Here is a 21,270-nt window from a genome sequence, read left to right as displayed (position 1 = left end):
AGCAAATGTTCTACGAAGTGTGTATATTGAGAAAGATGGGGAGTAAAAATTTAGGGGAAAGGATCGGGGTTGGGAAAATTCCCAACGCTAAGGAAGGTCTTAAAGATGTTTACTTACAAGATTTTTTTTTTTTTTTCCCCTGGGTCAGAAGCTAATTTCTAGGTGGGTGGGGAAAATATCTATACATAATGTTTTCATATGACAAAATATTTTTGTTATATTCCTCTGGTGAAATTCAGTGAAGGGAGGTGGGGGATGAAGACATCTCAGTGTGTGTGTGTATGTGCATGCATGAGTGTGTTTGTGTGCGTGTGCATGTGTGTACACTAGAGAGATCTTTTTTAGACATCATGATACACTTCTGAAATAACTCTGTTCTCATTTAATTTGACCCATTACCACATATAGAGAGTGAAAAAAAAAGACCTTAATCAATCTGAAACCATTATGCTAAAGAAATGCTATGCAGTTGAGAACTGCAGATGTGAAGGAGTTCAACTGAAGGAAATAATTTTTCTGTCTCTTCTTAAATAGGACTCAGGTCTAAAATATCTTGGCCCAAGAAACCACTCTGATAAAGGAAACCAGCCTTATGGTGTTGGTGATTGATAGGGATAGGCAAGATTCAAGAAAAAGAGAAAAATGCTGGCTGTTTAGAAAGAACAATCATCTAAAATCCACATTTTTAAGCTTAAAAGGTTACCTGCTTTTTTCAACTTGCAGAATATTATCTTTATGTGAAGAGACTCCAAACACATATTTAAGTTGGTTTAAATGAATTTAGATAACCTACAGTTTGTATTCAGATTTCATTCTCCTCTTCACCCTTTAAACTCTCTCTTTCTCTAATCCCTTATTTCTTCTTTCCTCTTACCACACCAATCACAATAGAAAATTTACAATTAGGATTCTCCCATTCAGGTACCTTACAGCATCTTTTAAATTATATTCTCTTCGTACCTTACAACATTTTAAAAATTATATCCTCTTCAAAGACTTTCTTATCTCTGCACTCTAAGAAAAAAGTGTGGTAGTTCCCAGATGAGCAACTAAACCTGAGAAGAAAAGATTGAGATTATACCTCCTATATGAAGATCTCCAGTACAAACTTGCAAGCAAAATATAGAGGTACACATGCAAGTCTATTGAAATGCACCCTCTATAGTAGCTATCATAATTTTAAAGTATTTTCATAATAAATACATTTTAGAGACATAAAACAGTCTAGAAAACCATGTCTACAACTTCAAAGCCTAACTATTCAAGTTAAACAATAAATGTATTGGTGGAGAATAAAAATATAAGGGATTTATATGTGATCTAAACATTTCTAATACCTTAGGGGAATATTTCTTAGGCATGAATTCTTCTTAAAAGAGTTCCACACTATCTATTTGAGCTCAAGTGAACTCCTTCAGTTGCCTTGCCTCTCAACAGATAATCTCAGTAGCTGGAGATAAAGGATATTCCAGATGATGATGATGATTGATAATATTTGTTCAGGGCTATAGTTTAATTTCCTGGCTGTGGCCAGAAAGATTTCAATTGTGTCATTAAATGTTCACACATTTCTATTCTTCATCAAACAAGTTCTCCTCGCAAACAAGAAAAGTTGCATGTTGATTGTTCAATAAAGAATGTTTTCAGATTAAGAAGAAATTTTTCAGTTAATTATCCATTTTTTCCCAAATGGCATCAAATTTATAGATATTTCCACATATGTACTACATTTTTAAAATGAAAAAGTAGAATTTATAACACACATTTTTTGTTCAGTTTATTTAATCTTCACAATAACTTTAAAAATTACTGTTCTAATTTTTAACTGTAAAAGTGATACTTTTTTAACAAATACAAAATTACATATAGGAAGTCTATCTTTACTCTTCCCTCATCCACAACACTTTTTATTGCAGAGAACTATAGATAACTTGTTGGTTAATAGTCAAATTGATCCTATTTTATGGATGTGGAAACTGAGGCTGAGTAACACTGAGTAATTTACCAAGATTAAAAAACATCAGTTGATTTTGTTATGGTAACAAAGCTACAGACTCCTGAGCTAAGCTTTCACTCTACTAAGCTTTTCACTCTCTTTGTTCTTAATATGTAATACAATGCCATTTATGACTCTGGTTAAGCTTTCTGTGGATCAGTTTCCTTACTAGTATATTTAACATATACTAGTATATATTATAGTTTCTGATTTTTTTGATCCCTTCACATTCTTTTTTTCTGAATCCAAAACATTTTAAAAATGATTTTACAACAGACCTAGTGTCTCTTGCTTTCCTTAGACTTTTCACATTTGAACTCAGGATAATTGTTACCATATTTAATATTTGCTATGATTTGAAACCAGTAATAAACAGTATAACCACTGGGGGAGAGAATTCATTGGTCCTGAGTTTAATCTACTACTGTCATAAGATAAAGGGGTCATTGTGAATTTTTTCATCTTGAGATAATAATTGTAAACTACAAGAGGGTTACAAATCAATTGTACCTATAAACAAATATGCTTAGAATGTAAGATTCTCACACATATTTTCATATTTTATTTTTGTAGATTGTAACATTCTAGGAATTGGGTGCTAAGATAATGAAAATATTACACAATTACTGAAGGTGAAGTTAATACAATATTTTTACAATATTTCTTTAATAGTATATCACTTCTTATAACTTAGCAACTTTTATTTCTCATCAAAGAAATAGCAATCTCAGTAAAACACGTCAAAATGCACGTACCGTTTTCTTTTGTGGCTTAAAGTATCACTGTCCTATGTTCACATCACTTTATGTTTTTTATTACTTTGGGCCATAAGTTTGGCTATTTGGAGTAAAACTGAGTTTCTCATATAGTCTCATTTTTGTAATAAATCTTATATTGGGCTTATCGGAAAGAATATTGATCAAAATATAATTTTATATATTCAGAAATTCTAATTTATTATTTTTGTTATTTAACATGAATAAGGCAACCAAAGTTTTGCCCAGTAAGGGTAATACTCTTAGCTATATATCACACTGTACTACATACACTACAAGTATAAGAAGGATCTATATTTCCACAATTGTTTATTATATTAATTGATGCTTAAGTATATATTTGTTGAGCACTTGTTTTACTCTTTTCTATATGTTCACAAGACCTTGCAGATAATCACACAGAGTAGAAAAAGTCTGTGTTTCCTATAAAGTATATATTATATTGTAAGATAATGAAATACATGTTACTTATATAGGTTTTAGGAAACACAGAAAACAACAAAAAAAGTTGAAATCCACAGAGATTACTGCTGTAAAAATATACATATACTTTTAACATGCTTTTTGTACTTAACATTTATTTGTGAAAATTTTTAATGTTATTAAACATGTTCTACTATTAGAGACTTAATTCCTTGTATGACACAAAATAATTCATAGGACTAATTTTACCATAGGATATTTAGTTCTTTCTAGAATTTTACTCTCATAAATAATGCAGCAAAGAACCAACTTAAACATAAATCAATGTTTACATCATTATTTATTTTCTTATTATAGGTTCCTGGAATTAGAATTCTTAATCTGTTTTGTGTTGTGTATAACAGAATACCTAAAACGGAGTAATATATAAATAAAATAAATTTATTTTCTACTGTTATGAAGGCTGAGGAGTTCATGGTCAAAGAGGATGCATCTAGTGAGGGCCTTCTTGCTGGCAGGAACTCTGAAGACTTCTGAGGCAATGTAGGTATCACATGTCCAGGGAACTGATGTGCTATCTCAAGTCAAGTCATCTTATTATTAAGCTACTAGTCCTACTCCTGAGATAATCCCTGAATCCATTAATCCAGGAATCGATTTATTCATTCATGCAAAGGCATGATTTCAGCTCATTGCAACCTCCACCTCCTGGGTTCAAGCGATTCTCCTGCCTCAGCCTCCCAAGTAGCTGGGATTACAGACACCCACCATCATGCCTGGATAATTTTTGTATTGTTGTAGAGACGGGTTTTCACCATGTTGGCCAGGCTGGTCTTGAATTCCTGACCTCAGCTGATCCGTCTGCCTCAGCCTCCCAAAGTATTGGGACTACAAGCTTGCCACCACACCCCACTAACATATTTTCAAATCATTCCGTACCATTAAAGTGAAGCCAATGCTTATCCACTTACTTGAGCAAACACAGTTCAATTTCTGATTATTTATTGAGTACATTGTCTTTTGTTATTTTTCTTCAACTTTTAAGACATGTTTTTGTTTAATATCACTTCTGTGGATCATTTCCAGACAAAGCCACCTATACATTTCACTGCATTTCACCTTAAGGTATTCAGCAGAACAACTATTAAATTTTGCATTCCTTTTTTTCTTCAAAAAAATAAGTTATTTAAAAGACTGAGTTTTCAATAAAGTATAACATTCTTGAAGAGAGGGATAAGATTTTTTATCTTTTAATATCTAACACCCAGCAGTGTACCAGGCACAAAAGATGGTATGATGTACACTCCAGCAGAAATAAGGCAGTATGTGAGATAGTGATAAACTTTGTGGAACAGATCACAAGGGTAAAAAGGCTCAGAGGCAAGGTATATTCACAAACCAGGGATTTGGGAAAGTGATGCAATCTATGAATTATTTCGGTAGCCCTTGATATATTTTATTATGTATTATTATGCATATATTTATAATTTTTTATCTAGAAAATGAGATATACATTTTGTATATCCCAAAGAGTTATTACAGTACAACGCACCTGGTCAACAACCAATAATTTATGATGATGCTAACGATAGGAATGTATTCCTGTTTTTGAAAAAGGAAGTAAATATAAAATTAACTCTTGTGAATATAAATTATTAAAAACCATTAATCTAAAGACCCAGTGAGGTTAAGTCTAGGTTATTGATTGGATTTATAAAATGTATAAAAATAAAAATATTATTTGCTATTCTGTTAATCCTTTCAGAGCCATGACACAATCTCAAAGGGGCTAAATTATCTTATTTTTCTCCCATTAAAGACTTTACTCTCTTTATTTCTCTTTCTATCCCATTGGTTACATTATTATATTTGTTGTATTTATTATTGTATTTTTCTTCCAAAATTTGATGTGTTTCTTTGAGAGGTTTCATATGATGGAAAAACGTATTATACCCATGTTCTGGGCCGGGAGTGGTAACTTATGCCTGTAATCCCAACACTTTGGGAGTCTGAGGCAGGTGGATCATGATGTCAGGAGTTCAAGACCAGCCTGGTCAATATGGTGAAACCCCGGCTCTACCAAAAATTTAGCAGGGCGTGAAGGCGCACACCTGTAGTCCCAGCTGCTCAGGAGGCTGAGGCAGAAGAATCGCTCAAACTTGGGAGGCAAAGGTTGCAGTGAGCTGAGATTGAGCTACTGCACTCCAGCCTGGGTGACAGAGCAAGACCCTTTGCTCTGTCAAAAAAAAAAAAAAAAAAAAAGCAAGTATTATACCCATACACTGTTTTGTCAGTTTCCAGGAAAGGAATAATGTTAAAAATCATTTATTTATTTATCTATTACACAGACAAAGGCACACACATACAGACAAGATACAAATATATCATATAATGCCTACTGTGTGCAAAAAATGTAAAATGCAAAACCAGAATAAATCTCTAAAGATATAATCACATGCACTATTGCAGATTAGGTAGAGAGATACATTTAACAGAGGTGGATACCTTTTAGTAATGGCAGTTAAATCACATCATGTAAGTTACATGTGTCTAATTGGCTAATAAAAAGGTCAACACCATCCTTTTAAAGATTTCTATAAAGCACTGTATACTAGTAATTAATTTTGATAACAATATAAAAAAAGGGGAATCCTGTGGACATTTTGAATTGTCCAAGGACAAAGGATAATGTGAGTAGGGTGACCATGCATGCCTGTTTTCTCAGAAAATTTTAGTTTATGCTTGCTGTTATAGTAGTAAATATTGATAACACACAATTTTAGTTTATAAAGTTTCCACATTCGTGCAATGAATTAATTGTATTGTATGCCTAATAAATATTATTAAAGTATAAACTACATATTTTCTAATTAGTTAAAAATTAGCTGTTCTTACCCTTACAGCAATCATTAGGTTGTGAGGAAGCATTATTACACATGAGCAGTTTCCTGGAACAGTGAAAATACAATAGGCGTTGGCGTGAAACTTAAGAAATCATACTTTGATGTACACTTTTCATATGTACACTTTTCATATGGGGAAATATTATCTTATTCCTAATATTGATCAATTTCTCACCTTTTAAGTCTTGTTTAAAGCTAAACCATATAAACTATTATAAAAGATGAAAATATTAGTCATTTTTCCAGGTCTCATGGTGGCCAGAGTAAATCATGACTTGGCTTGGCCAACTGGACTCACATATCTGGATTTTGAAATGAGAACTAGTGACACCAGGGAAGAGGAATAGAAGGATACCTCTACTAGAAGTAGCAATGGCAGGAAGGTGGAGTTCCCAGCATGGTAGTGGCAATGGTTTCCAGCATACTTGTTCTCAGGGTCCAGGACAGAGGGGGGCGATGTTACATTCTGGTTTCCCACAGGTTTGAGCATTAGCAGCACCATCCTCAGCAAATGGGTGCTATGGCATAATTTCAGCCAATTCTGATTAGAGTACCATTTTTTTTTTCCTGTCCATCTACCCAACTTAGTTTTCTCCGGTCTTTCCAGAGATTCTTTGAGCCATCCAGTTTCCTTTTACAAAATGTCTTTTCTGATTGAATAAATCAGAAAATCTGGCTGACTTAAAATGTGACTAGGGTGACCCTGCGTGCCTGTTTTCCCAGAAAAGTTTTGGTTCATGCTGGTTGTTGTAGTAGTAAATATTGATAACACAAAATTTTTCTTTATAAAGTTTCCACATTCATACAATAAATTAATTATATTGTATACCTAACAATGAGGACATCTCTCCCTTTTGTAACATGTAAATGAAGATGATATAAATAGTGTACTAGCTAGTATATTCTAGGTAATTTAAAAATAGGATTAAAAAACCTAAATTGTAAATTCAGATTCTGATCATGCCTGTTTCTAGAACATATTTGGACATGAATCATTCATGTTTGAAGCTATATAATTAACAGATTTCTTGCCTCAAAGTAAGTATAAGTTGGGCAGCATTTATGTCTATGATAAGAATTAAAGAACACAGCATATTTTACCTCTATTTGTGGTTGTTGTTGAAATATGTGTTCATAACCTTCAACGAATATTAGAAAAGTAATTTATTCATATTTTAAGGAGAGCTGCTGGAAGCCAAGAAATGAAAAGAGAATGGGGAAATCCAGACAGATTTATGTATATATTAAGGTAAGGACTCGTTTTACAGAAAGTTGTAAGAGATTTAAGAATGTATGAAAACCCGAAGTAGTGCAAATAGCATATTATTCAATGACTTTTTATTTAAAAATGTGTAACACCTATTGTTAAAGCTCTACATAGTCTGAGAATTTATTTTCTATCCTCCCCATTGGAATGTAAGATGACCCAAACTAACCTTTTATAAATGGAAACTTCATAAATTAAGTTTTATCTTAGGCTGAATTTTAGAGTTGGGAATTATTGTGCTGAGAACAATTCGTAATTCAACATCTCTCTCAACACAGGGTTTATCTTCGAGGTTGAAATCACATTTCAAGAGGAAACTCTGCATGGGACACTCTGAAGGAAAGTATTGATAACTAATGTACCCACTAGAACCTCTTCTCATGTAAAAATTGCCACTGTCCCCAGCAAATTCCGTCAATCCTTTTTCAAATGCTAGCTTATTAAAGACATACCAAAAAGTGGGTAACTAGGGCTAAATCTGAGACCATGATGTTTCAGAGTTTTATAATATTATTGTGAATACACAGGAGAAAACAAATTTAAATTTTGTAATCATATTTGAAAACTCAGAGCGTCACTTTGAGGGTGGCATTGAGATTCATGACCAGAAGTCAAGTTCAGTTTTAAGTTTAATGCCATTCAGCCTGTATCTGTGTCCCTGTAGCTAGACTAGCTAGCTAGGTTCCTATTTCCTCTTGGACAATCATCTCTATCGTAGTCATTTATCTCTATTTTTAAATATAGCTTGGTACATGGGTTTATCTTAAAAGTACAACACATACTCAGTTTCCAGTTATTTCAAGCTGAAGTTCATAACTAAATCACAGTAAGGTATACTTTTCCTAGAATATTTTGCATTGCCCAAAGCCTTTCCCTTCAACATAGCTACAGTGAAACCTAGGATGTCAGCTTTTATCTAGTAGCTGATTTGCACAATATAAGTATGCACACATACATATATGTAAATGCACATATGTGTGTGTTTTCTGAAATGTGGTTTTCTGTTTCAACTTGCTTCTTATTAGAATGATTTTTTAAGGTAACTAAATCTTCTTTAGATTCATTTGTTTTTTCAATAAAATTGACATAGTAACTCATTTTTGAGAAATAAGCTTCTATATATAATAATGGATGACTTCTATTCTTTGTCATTGTCTATGTAACATTCTCTGCCTCCCTATTTTTTTTTTTACTCCCTTCAATCCGTTTTCCAATATGGCATAGCTTGAAATTATCACTCTAAAAAAAAATCCATTCACTAGCATGGAAAATATATCAGCATATAAATTGCAAATATAGTGAAAATATGCATAACATCTTTAAAGTAAGTTTACTAGTTGAATAGTTATGTTAAAAGTAATTGTATAAAACAGATACCACATTTACATTCTAAAACTCATAGTGTAACTTAATGTTTTCTTACATGAAGTTTTTGGTATAATAGTTTTACTTGAAGAGAACAAATTTAGCAAAGTGTTATTTTTCAGTAGGTTTCTAAAAGGACTTTGGGCTTATTGTACACAGCCATTGATTTTTACATATCATTAGACTGACCGCATATTATTTTATTCTAGCTGCGTTTAGTTAAATTGGTTATTTGTAACATTTGTGACTTTTGCTACCTTAAATTGCTTGTTTATTAGCATACAACCTGCATAAAAATAATTGTTATTGAAGAACATCACTACCAGAAATTGCAAATATTGTCTCTATGATTTAAAAATTAAGTATAAAACCACCGTGGAATACTATGCAGCCATAAAAAAGGATGAGTTCATGTCCTTTGTAGGGACATGGATGAAGCTGGAAACCATCATTATGAGAGAGCTATCACAAGGACAGAAAACCAAATACCACATGTTCTCACTCATAGGTGGGAATTGAACAATGAGAACATTTGGACACAGGGCGGGGAACATCACACACTGGGATCGGCCATGGGGTGGGCGGGGGGAGAGACAGCATTAGGAGAGATACCTAATGTAAATGACGAGTTAATGGGTGCAGCAAACTAACATGGCACATGTATACATATGTAACAAACCTGCACATTGTGCACATGTACCCTAGAACTTAAAGTATAATAAAAAAATTAAGTATAAAACAATAATTAAATTAATACAAAATAAATCTGTTTATTTTAATTCTCATGTTCATTTGAAGGGATGTTTTAATATACTCTTCTACACTTTTTTTTATCAAGCTGAATTTTAAAATATTTTGATAATAATTCCCCCACGTTTTACTCCTTCTGAAATTGAAAATGAATACATTAATTAAAACATAAAACACAAAAAACCTGTAACTTTGCTTGTAAGTTTTATCGTTTATTTACTTTGACCAAAGTAATATAAAAATAATCAGTGATAATAACATATTTAACTTTTATAAAGTATAATTGTTTTCAGTTTTTTTAATGTTACAACATCATTAGGCAACTATTCAGAAGACGATTATTTACTGCCACATTAGGATTACTATTTCATTTGCAAATTTACCAATTCAGCCAAGTTTTGCCTTTTACTGGATGTGTTAATTCTAAGTAAACAAAGTATATGGCTTCAAATCTTAAATGAATGGGTTTCATACCATTATCTCTCAAAAACTTTATTCTATCTTCATTCCTTCACCCCAGCAGCCCTTTTAGCAATTTTTTTTCCTAACTTCCCAAGGGAAACTTTCACACCAGAGATAACTGTTTATGTACTATATGGTGCTTTGGAGGACCACAAACCATTGTAATAGCTAAGATGCCACCACTCAAACTGTTCCCCTTGTGGGTGATATAATCCCCATTGAGAATGTATGGTTTATTCCTACAGATTTTACCACAGTTTAGTCACTTATTTATTATTCATGATATTGTTGAAGGAAGACTTGCTGAAATATTACCAGCCACAAAATATGTTAATAGCATTAGGAGATACTGAATGGCACTTTGTCTCTGAGGTGGTCTTGAAAACTCAAAATCAAATGTCTTATCTCAACGAGATGTCTCAAAGAAAAATCACTAGGTGCTAACTTTTGTTTCCATAAATTGTAGTTCAGCTCATAGGACTTAAACATCTGCAAAAATGTGAGTCAAAAGATGTTGAAACAGCTCCCCTGATCTTTGTTAAAAGGAGACTTTTTCTTTAATTTTGTTTTTTCTTTAATTCCACTTTGGCCTATTACAACTAACATCAGCACACATACCTCTGGCAAACAGTTTGCTGCACTGCAATCTCCTCTGGTCCCTTCTTCTTAAATCCTGTGTTAATATGCTGCTAGGTGAAAGTCTTCTTAGGGCAAGACAGCATTATTGCATTATTGGCAAAACAACAGCAGAAGCTTGTAAATGAGCCTGACAGCCCAAAATGGAAGACTTGTCCAGCAACAGGCTTTTATGTAACAGTGTGTTAATAACATTTTGAAGAAACAAATGACTTTAAAGTATCTATAATTGTTATCACTTGCCCATTTATTGGAGATAATTTTATGTGGATATCTATCCAATATTTGACAAAAATTGACTGTTAAAATGTGAGTTGGTGGTGGCAAATATTAATTTTCAATGGTATTACTTTTTGAGAAATACTTTAAAATGTTTCCCTAGGATAAATATACTATATTAAATAATGAGTTTCACTTGATAATTTAAGGAAGCTAAAATAACTCTGTAGAATAGCACTGTTATGAATAATAAAAACATATATAGATCATTTTGGGCCTGTTCACAAATAGTGCTATTATACACACTCTAGGTTTATTGTATAACATCATTTAATCAAGAAAAACAAAGTGGGGATTCAATGTCAAATAAAAAAGAGTGAGTACAAAAAGTGGTACCTGATTTTACCACTTTGAAATCTGAATCTATAGGAAAAAAAAAAACATTTCAGATGTAAAAAATCCAATATCATATCTGTTATTTAAATCAGAAGACTTGATTTATTTAATATAGAAATATTTTATAAATTTATAAAAATCATACTTAAATGAGAAGGAAACTATAAAATATTAAAGTAATTTCAGTTAACTTTCATACATATTATATGACTATGAAATAACACCTTGATTTTATTCGTAACTACCCTCATAAGCCTTAACATGTTGCATTTCTTATATTATATATTTGATTTAGATTACCTAGATACTCATTAAGCTTCACTGCAAAAGAATGTTTAAAAGGCCAAAGCATTTTTTACTTTCTAATTTACCTTAAATTTAAAAATCAGAGAATATTAGATATGTTAGCATACTTAAAGAATGGCAAATTATTATGCTACCTTTTTTCTGTTGGCAATGCATTTTCAACTCATTTGTATTTTAAAATTAACACTAGGAATTTTAATAAATCATGGTTGTTTGTCTATATTTTTGACATGTTTTTTAAGATTAGCAGCAACCCATAATGAATACCCATAACTAATTTATTATGATTATGGGTATGACAGAAACACATTTAGACTGGGACCCTAATCACCTTTCCATTATTTCTACACTATTTTTTAAAAAATTTCTATACCTATATTAATGTCCATGGTTTCTTTGGAAAGAAAGGGACTGCTCCTTTTCAGAATCTGCTTTATAACTATTTGGGATATCTCTTGAGCAATTCTTCATAATAGAAGGCTTTCAAAAATAGACCTGGTGTTATAAATGTAATATAAGGCTTCAAAGTTTTTGTGCTGACTTGACATTCTTGACTTCACAGAGTCTCAAAGGTCTAACTGTGAGATCTCTGGCTGTTTCTAGGTATGTCCCTTACCCAGTGGGAAAGGCTCACCACCCAGTGGGAAAGGCTCACCACTAGATCCCCTATCAGCCAGACTAGTTGCACTCCATGTCATCCAAAACCTAATATGTTTCCTTTCCCTGCCAGTCTGAAATTATTCAAAGAAGCAACTAACATTCTTATGAGGAAACCTGGGGTCAGCACATCCTCTATTACTACTACAAATGCACTTCCCCCAGCTTCTGCTTGCTTGTTCATTCTGTTCTCGAGTGCAACCTCCCTGTGTTTCTGCATAGCAAGCGGTGTCCTCCTCCAGGATGTGTGTGTATGTGGCTAACAAACTACTGTCAATGTTATTTTTCCAGTTAGGTCTCATGTGTTTGGCCATCCCTGGAAGCCAAGAACAGGAATCCCTCCTTCACCAACGAGGTAAAAGGGAGTGAAGCCAAAAGAGTGGTAGAGTGAATAGCTTTGTTTTAAAATAAAATTTCAAATTAAAACCAAATAAACCACAGAGAGCACTCAGATACATAGTCATATTCTACTTCTATTTTGTATAAAAAATTAAACAATTATTTATATATATGCACACATATCTCACTATTATTTTGTAAGTGGACATTAAATTATTTTGCTTTTGATATTTACAATATTTAAGTTCTTAAAGATTCAACAATATAAATTCATTGAGATTTTTCTTAATATGCTATCAAGTTATACTCTGATCATTGCCTCTAGGTTCTTGGCATTTTATTCCACATGAGGTCATGCCACTTCCTTCTCAAAGCTATGAAGAACTAGTGCCTAATCGGCATTTATATACACACACACACACACACACACACACACATATATCAGAGTCTCAGATTTTCATCACGATGCATGCATTTTGCTTCATGAAAATGAAAAGCCAATGACACTTTAGAAGCAAAAAAACAGCAACATCACCAAAATTATAGTTATTGTCACAGAATCTATTCAGATTTGAGTATTCACACATTAGCTAGATCTTCCCAGTGGATCTATTTTTGAAAAAAATAATTGTTTCAGTTCAGTGCCCAGAAAGAGTAAACATACTCCTAAAGCACTTTGTAAATTTCCCATGTGTGTATACCAAATATGATAATGTGGAAGAGTTTGCTATTCCAAAGTGTCACAAAAATGGGAGTTACATTGGCTGGATTTTCAACTTGAAAAAAGGGATTATGTCATGTTTATCTTTGTATTTCCAGCATCTGGCAGAGGGCATGGCACAGTGCAGCTGCACAGAATTAGGCAATTAATTAAGAGCATGTCTAGTTCCACAAAGGATTTGAGGTAGTTTATAGGAAGTGCATACAATAAGGTAACAAAATATAAGTATAGTCTAACCACATTCTTAGGGAAACTACAAATTAGAAAAGGCTATCAGCACCCAACCTGCAGACCATAAGGTCCTTAGAGCCATTTTAATGTGGCTACAGGTTTACACCTGAGTATTATGGTGTCTGAAGTAAAAATGGGAAATACCACTTTTGCACTTTTGCTACTTTAAAAGGGCATGCTTATATGTAAGTTGTATTCCATATTTCTACTCACAAGATGCCAAATTCATAGAATTATGGTATTTTCTTTTTTCACACTCTGCCAGTAAGGATGGCATAATTTTTAAAAAGTGCTTGTAAGTTATTAATCACCCCAGCTCATGCCCCCTCATTTTTAACCAAACACATTTTACCTTTCAAAATAGTGTATATCCATTTATAAAATGTACATGGGGTGCAGGACATTTTTAAATATCCTTTGGAAAGTGGTCAAATTCTGAAAATAAAATGCTACATTGGGAGTTGCTTCATAATATTTGGAGGAAACCTGTAGTTTTCTTAGGAAAACAAAATGTTTTTAAAGGCACTGAATTTAGAAAGATGTCTTCAATGTAGGCTTCCATATAAAAGACACTGAGATATGTCAATATTATGGAAGCTATATTATCTCCATAGAGCAAACACATGAGTTTTTTTTTGTTTTGTTTTGTTTTTATGAGACAGAGTCTTAGACTGTCACGCCCAGGCTGAAGTGCAGTGGTGTGATTTTGGCTCATTGCAACCTCTGCCTCCCAGGTTCAAGTGATTCTCCTTGCCTCAGCCTCCCAAGGAGCTGGGATTATGGGTGCCCACCACCATGCCTGGCTAATTTTTTTGTACTTTTAGTAGAGATGGGGTTTCACTATATTGGCCAGGCTGGTCTTGAACTCCTGACCTCATGATCTGTCTGCCTCAGCAGCCTCTCAAAGTGCTGGGATTACAGGCATGAGCCATCGCGCCCGGCCCACATGAGTTTGTAAGACTGTTTTCGTAGTATTTTTTCAGTCAATTAGCACCACTGTGCTCAAAGAATGTATAGGTTGCCAAGATCCAATAATCTGCATAGAACTCTTTAATTATCTGATGTAATCCATGTTCACAATGTTCATCGTCCAGAAATATAAATGGACCCCATATGCTTTAGGAACTTTCTTCAAATAGTATTATATATCTATTACTCTATCTTTTAAATAAAAGGTTAAGAAGCTTAAAAATGCTCATAATTGTACAATGAATGATGGTAAATTTGAACTATTTCACATGTAGAACGAGGTGAAATACACGTCCAGGTCTTCAAAGATAATACTCTAGAGGAAATATTTATATTCTATGCAAAACAGTGCTTAGATTAGGCTCTTGTTATTTCTTTTAAAATATATTATTTATTTATTTAGAGACAGAGTCTCAGTCTGTCACCCAGATTGGAGTGCAGTGGCGCAGTCTCAGCTCACCGCAACCTCCGCCTCCAGGGTTCAAGTGATTCCCCTGCCTCAGCCTCCTGAGTAGCTGGGATTACAGGCGTGCATCACCACTCCAGGCTAATTTTTGTATTTTTCATTTGAGATGGGATTTCACCATGTTGGCCAGGCTTCCTTATTTATTTATTATTAATTGGTGGAAGGAAGTTTGAGATGTTAGTCAAAGGATACAAAACTTCAGATAGATAGGAAAGATAAGTACAAAAGATATATTGTACAGAATGGTGACTATAGTTCATAACAATGTATTGTATTCTTAAATATTGTTAAGGGAGTAAATTTTAAGTTTTCTCATCCACTGTCCAAAAATAATGAGTAGGTGAAGTAATGCATTTGTCAATTAGCTACATTTAATCATTTTACAATGTCTACATATTTCAAAATAACATATTAGACACAATAAATATATATAATTTTATGTCTCAATTAAAATAAATTTTAAAACAAAAAGAAAAACAGAGAGAAAAATATGAAGAAAAGAAGGAGAGGTTTTCAATGTTAGCCAACTATTGAGCTACAAGATTTAAAAATTACAAAAATTAAGGTTAACAATTCTCAAAACTTAGTAAAAACTTGAGGTAGAAAATATGCCAAACATAATTGAAATAGGTGGAGGAACTTAGATTCCAAAGGATACTAATTAATGCTTAAAAATAAATACAATCACTCTTTGTAGCTCGAAAAATAAAAGATGCACAACTCACTTTAATCATGCCCTACCTAACTCCTGTGTATGTTATGAGGATTAGAGAATTGATGTACATAATGAAGCTTTATCAACTATAAATCACTGTATCTTAGCTATCTAAGTGCACCATTATTTTACTTGCTTTTGGCTGTTTGTAAAATAATTTAAAAGGAAAAACTATAGGAAGTCGGCTGAGCAAAACCCAAATGCATACCTAGAATCTTCATCTGATTCTCCAAACAGTATTTTTATCAAAAGGTCTGATAGTTGTTAAGATTATGATGGAAACATGTTAGAGGAGTGTAAAAACCAAACATTAGACCCATAGAAAATTCTGCAAAAGGATGGCCCCTTTTTAATGCTTGTTCTCTAATAAACCTAAGTGTAAACTTAGTAGAATTCATATGGCACATTTCCCTACCAGTCTCATCATAGTCAAGCTTCTATTATATGTAGGTACCATCTCACATTACACATTGTAAACTTTGAATTTATGTGTATGTATGAATATATATATATATACACACACACACACACACACATACACACACCAGTGTTAAAAATAATAATGTAGTTGGTACATTGTATGAAGCACAATAACAAGATTCATTTACTGACTATAGATTGGAAGTTATACTTTCAAATTAGTATGTGATACATCACCTTATATATGTGCTACTCACACTAAATACTAGCTCTTTGGATAAATAAAACTGATACCATTTGAGTAGTATCACAGCTGAAAACTTAAAAACGAGAGAAAAGCATTAGAAATGGAGCAAAACAGGAGGAAAGTCAGAGACAAAGGCTGTCTAATAACTTTAAGGAGAAGAGTAAAGCCCTGGAAAGTACATCTACGTAAGTTCTTTAATTCTGATTTTACTCACATCAATTTACCTTTTAACAACTATATATCTTCCCCAGACATTGCCTACAGGGAATGAGAATACATAACTTAAACAAAGTAGATAACCAAAATAAATTTTCAAATAAGGCCGGACCCCTGTAATCCCAGCACTTCGGGAGGCAGAGGCGGGCGGATCACCTGAGGCCAGGAGATCGAGACCAACCTGGCAAATTTGGCAAAACCCCGTCTCTACTACAAATACAAAAATTAGCTGGGCGTCGTGGCAGGTGCCTGTAGTCTGAGTTACTCCGAAGACTGAGGCAGGAGAATCGTTTGAACCTGGGAGAATCACTTGAATCACTGCGGAGGTTGTAGTGAGCAGATATTGTGCCACTGCACTCCAGCCTGGGTGACAGAGCGAGACTCCATCTCGAAAAAAAAATAAAAGTAAAAAATAAAATAAATAAATTTTCAAATGAATAAATGGATGATAATTACAACATGAAATTAACTTATTTGCACTTCTTTTTTGCTGTATGTCTTTGCTTCTCATTTGTCTACAAATTATAAATTCCCAAATACCAAACATTTCAACATATAGTTTTCTTAATTTATAACATACCATTAACTGATTTTCTTGCTTAGGCTGTATGTACTTTAAAATTGAATTATGTTTTGCACTCACTTTTAGTAGGTTCACAGTATATATTTATTCTTTGAGTCTCCAAAATAAAATATATCACCAATATCAAATTTGTAATTCTATGTGTCAAATAAGATACGACACCACTAATTCCTTTTTCGTTTAGTGGCTCAGAGAATAGGATGAATTTGTAATTTCTGAGCTTTATCAACTAGAAGTATATGCAGCTGTCCCTCCTTATCTGTGGAAGAGTGGTCCCCCGAAGATACCAAAATCCACCTATGCTCAAGTACCTCATATAAAATGCCATAGTTTTTGCATAGAACCTATGCACATCCTCCCATGTTCTTTAAATCACTTCTAAATTTCTTGTAATAACTAATGCAGTGGAAATAGTTGCTATACTAAAAGTATTTTTAAATTTTTGTTAGTACTTATTGTTGTATTATTGTTTATTTTTACTTTTCAAAATATTTCTCCATTCAAAGTTGGTTTAACTGATATGGGAGCCACAACTATGGACAGCTGACTTATTGATGTTCAAAATTATGGTATCAGTTAAACATATATGAAAATCACTTCTTAAAACAGCAAATAGGAAGATAGCAAGAGACATGCCCTGAGCTCCTTGAAATATTTTCACTGGGTGGGGGGTGCTTTCCACAAATTATTATACTATTGATGTAACTAGAAACATAGAGCACATCACTAAAAAGACTGAAATGTTAAGTTTTCATTTCAGATTTCTAAAGCCACTTCAATTTTGTCACAGTGGAAACTCCAATAATGTGAGTTTGAACTTAAGTTTCTTCATGCAGCCTTGGTGACAGAGCAAGACTCTGTCTCACAAAAAAAAAATAAAATAAAAAGGAAAAAGATTAGAAAGCATGCACGCAACATATGAACTACTGCATTTTTTTCCAGAACTATTAACAGTGTACATTTTTTCTAGATACCAACTACAGATATATTCACATCTTTTGAGTTTATATTAGGTGATTCCTAAGGTTTCTGGTAGGTCTGTAACTGTGATATATTAATGCTGGTGAAGAATGAATGACTGAATTCGAGAATACAGCTACTCTGATTTAGAAAACAATAATGATACAGTAATTGTTCTGATATGAAATACAGTTGTTTTTCTGGGAATGCTTTCTTTTGGACTAAAGAGCTACAGTTCAGATTTTCCAATAGCCTGTAGTTTGTACAGAAGAGTATCTGCCTTTTAAAATCAAAATGTAATTAGGTTCCTCAAAAACTAAAAGTAAAACTGCCATATGACCCAGCAATCACAGTTCTAGGTGTATATCCAAATAAATAGAAATCAGTATGTTGAAGAGACATCTGTACTCTCTTATTCACTGAAGCATTATTTACAATGGCAAAATTTTGAATTGACTAGAGTGTCTATCAAGGGATGAATGAACAAAGAATATCTGAGGTACATACACAATGGAATACTACTCAGCCTTACAAAAGGAGAATTCTGTCATTTGTGACAACATGGATGAGTCTGTAGGACATTATTCCAGGTGAAAGCAGCCAGGTACAGAAAGGCAAATATTCCATTATTTCACTTGTATATAGAATCTTAAAAATGTTGATCTCATAGACGCAGAAATTAGAATGATGCTTACCAAAAGCTAGGGTAGGGTAGCAGGGATGAAATACAGAGCTGATGGTAAATGGTACATAGATTCACATAGATAGCAGAAATAAGTGTTTGAGATCTATAACAGTATGGTGACTATTGTTAAAAATAATGTATTGCATATTTCAAAACTGCTTTAGTACATTTGAAATATTCTCACCATAAAAAATGGTAAGTATATGAAGTGATGGATATGTAGCTTGATTTAATTATTCCACAATGTATACACATATCAAGACACCACATTGTATTCTATATATACAATTACTGTCAATTAAATTTTTTTTTTTAAATCAAATGAAATCAGGCTGAATATTTTGCTGCCCTCACCAGGGCACCACAGCATATGCAACTCTCAATTTCATTGTGAAAAAATTTGAATATTTATCTAGAAATATGTATATCCTTTAATACATGTGAATATAAATTTATACTAGAAGCCTTGTTACACATCTAATACTCACTCAATAATTCATGTATCTAACTTTTTAAATTTTCTTCCTTTTTTGAGAGGGGTATATCAGTATGTTGCCCAGTCTGGTCTTTTTCTCCTGGACTCAAAGCAATCCTTGCACCTCAGCCTCCCAAGCAGCTGGGATTACAGGTGTGTGACCACTACATCTGGTTTTTAACTTTAAAACTAAAGCACCAGCAATGTCAAACAAAGCCAAGTGAAAAATTAGCAGAAATTACTAGTAATAAAGCATGCTCAGAAAGGAAATCTATGTTTTATAGTATTTTTCTGATTATAGGGATTTTTAAAAAACCCTATTTTGTGCAGCCTAATACAGTAACATATCATGTAAAATTTAATTATAGAATATAGGACTTACATGTATTTCAGCAGCAACATGATAAAAATACATTGGTAGTTTATATAAAATAAAACATATACAGGGAAAAATACAGGAAAAAAAATCCTCTTGTTAGGCGGAAAAATACTCATTTGTTGGTGGGAAAAATATTAATTTGGCTATGAAAGTAGGTTTATCATCAAAGCTAGAGAGAATAATTAAAATAGTCACAGGAATCTATCGGTTACTTCACCCCTGTGCAGTCTTTTAAAAATGTAATGGGAAATACAGATTCTTCTTGACTTACAATGGGGTCAAGTCCCAATAAGTGTATCTTAAGTTGAAAATATCCTTAAGTCAAATGCATTTAATACACCTAACCTACCAAACATCATAGCTTAGCCTAACCAACTTTAAATATTCTCAGAACACTTACATTAGCCTACATTTGAGCAAAATCATCTAAAAAAAGCCTATTTCATAATAAAATGTTGAATATCTCATGCAATTTATTAAATACTCCACTGAATGTAAAAAACAGAATGTTTGTATGGGTACCCAAAGTACCTGTATGAATGCACATGACTTTTGATCCATCGAAAAGTCTGAAAAATTTTAAGTCAAACCGTCCTAAGTTAGGGACAACCAGTACATTACCTACGTGGTCTTCCTCAAAAATGCCCATTTCCATCTTGCTTTGTTTTGTTGTCTTTCAAAATAATGATCCTTAATAATTACCTACTTGCATGGCACTTATTTTTGTGTTAAAATTACACTCTCTCTGAGCCATGTAATATTTAGATTAGTCAAATTGTTACAAAAAGATTTGTATTTTTGAGTTGTTATTACTTGTAGAATTGTTTAAGGAAAAAAAAACCTTCAGGTATTTATGTTGACAAGAAATGGATGGATGTTAGCTATTATCCAATCCCTTGCAGGTATAGTTTGATAAGTACAAATCAGTGAAATCAGAGATATTCCCTGATTTCCCTTCGTAAAACTTCAGATGGTATATAATTGCACATTGCTTAGATATTAAAAGGTGAATAATAAAATCATTAGTCCCTTACTAAAAAGTTTGTTACAAATAAATGAATATATATTCACATATATAAAGATATACACACATACACACATATACAATATAGCCACATGTTGTAAGTGAATAGTGAATTCGTGAAACTAGCACAAATGCAGATTCTGAAATTAGGTCATCAATAAAAGAAAAATAGGAACAAAATGGAATTCTACAAACACTGAAAGTTTAAGTAAAAATTAATATTGAATTTACAAAAAGAATCTGTTTATGGGGTGCATCAAATGTAACACTGTCACTGGTAAGTATGACAAGGTTTAATTTATATTTTTCAACTCCATCATGATTGTATCATTTGAAATGTCATTTTAATATCACTAATCTTTTTCTTATCTTGCATTGTGAATACACATACACATAAACAACGTATATGTGTATTGTATACAATGTATATTCTATAGGTATATATTTATATATAAGTATAAAGGTATATAACCATACTGTCATATTGTCATATAGCATGTAGTTTATATGGTAACATAGATATATAAAAGTTAGCTTATATTTCTTAGCAGTTGAAACCACTAAGCTCTATTTGTAACTGTAATCAAATTGTAGCTTATTTTAGAAATCAATAGAAATTACTATCTGTTCAAAAATGTTCTGTTGGGCAGTAATAAATTTAAGATCAAGATTGAAAAGGCATTA

At 32.7% G+C, this 21,270-nt stretch overlaps 1 long non-coding RNA gene across 1 annotated transcript; it reads left to right on the top strand.

Annotated features, from left to right (window-relative positions):
• Positions 1 to 1,844: 1,844 nt before the first annotated feature.
• LOC139359082 (uncharacterized) lies at positions 1,845 to 21,270 on the top strand. Its single transcript, XR_011614702.1, has 3 exons — positions 1,845 to 3,738; positions 7,279 to 7,347; positions 7,644 to 21,270. It is a non-coding gene; the product is annotated as an uncharacterized lncRNA (long non-coding RNA).

The sequence above is a fragment of the Macaca nemestrina genome, chromosome 16 (genome assembly GCF_043159975.1).
Source record: "Macaca nemestrina isolate mMacNem1 chromosome 16, mMacNem.hap1, whole genome shotgun sequence".
Classification (NCBI taxonomy): domain Eukaryota; kingdom Metazoa; phylum Chordata; class Mammalia; order Primates; family Cercopithecidae; genus Macaca; species Macaca nemestrina.
This window is presented reverse-complemented; position numbering and strand designations above follow the sequence as displayed.